Here is a 1,409-nt window from a genome sequence, read left to right as displayed (position 1 = left end):
GGGGGCTCTCTCTCGGTCTCCCTCTCCCTTTTTCTAGAAAATATGTAAACACATCTCTCAAAAGAGAGAAGAGGATCTGTGATCCAAAACCTTCATCAGATCCAAAAAGGGTCCAATGGTTCTTGTATTTTGTCTATCATTCATCTTTATCAAATAATAGAAGATCCGACTCGTTCAAGATCGGGTGAATCCTTCCTTTATCTACATTTTATTGCCATTTAATGTTATTCAATGCATCTTTCTTTATGTTATTAAATCTGGCTATAATCACGCCCAATATTTATACTCGGCCATATTTTTTTCTACTCCTATTATTCGTCTCGGATCTAGAGTTAATTATCTTTAACTAGGATTTACCTCTTCATTTATTTGATTGATTTGTTTAAAAAGTGTTAAACAACTTTTGAGTCAAATAATTTGGCGCCGTCTGTGGGGATTTTCTAGTTTTTATTAAAGGGGAAGGCATTCAAGAAAATATGAAAAGACACATGCTTTCAGTTTCTGCACGTTTCATTTCCTACAATACGTTCGTTGCTGAAATGCTGCGGTTGTGGGATCAGAGTAGACTGTTGGTAAGGTAACATATTCTACCTTTTTCTTTCTCTTTTCTTGCAAAGGCTATTGTGTTACCGTGTTTTTATTATAGCTAATTTTTTATACCTCTGTTTTTGTAAATAGAAATAATAATTGATATTTGATATTTTCTCTGATATTATTAAACACCTGAACTAAACTCACTCTCTTTTCATTCTCACTTTTTCCTCTTTGTACTACAATTGATTTCTTCTTTATTATGATTAATTTATTTTTTATTTTCCATCATTGATCATGTATTTTTCTCCTCCTTTTTTTATGTATTTATTTGATATTTGCTTTTGTACAGGTTTGTTTAATCTCCTCCATTTGATTCTATATTTTTTACGTTTAATTGCATATTAATATGATGTAATTACCTTAAATGGCTAGAAACCGAATGAGGAAGCATTCAAATTCCAAATAACCCCATTAACACCATTTGTGTATTCAAATTCACATATACTGATTTAAATGGATTGTTTCATATATATTTTTTGATAATTATTTTCGGGTCAGCTTGTGCCCACGAGTGAATTATTTCATATTTAATCTATATGTTTATTACGGAAAACCTTTTTGTCTAAAAAGTTTATATTGTATGTTAGAAAAATCACAAAAAAAAATGATAGAATCATAAAAAGTTTGTTTAGTATAGATTAAGGTTTTTTTAAAAAAAAAAATTATGACATTAATATTTCTTATATTTTAAGTTTCTAATTCAGCCGGAAAAATACCCTAGTTTATACATATTGGACGCTTTTCTATTTCAGCTTCTTACGACCAATCTCTCTCTCTCTCTCTCTCCCCCCCCCCCCCCCCCNCCCCCTCCCCCC

This window comes from Nicotiana attenuata, chromosome 12, assembly GCF_001879085.1.
Source record: "Nicotiana attenuata strain UT chromosome 12, NIATTr2, whole genome shotgun sequence".
Lineage (NCBI taxonomy): Eukaryota > Viridiplantae > Streptophyta > Magnoliopsida > Solanales > Solanaceae > Nicotiana > Nicotiana attenuata.
The sequence above is the reverse complement of the archived record's forward strand: the minus strand, read 5'-3'. Positions refer to the sequence as shown.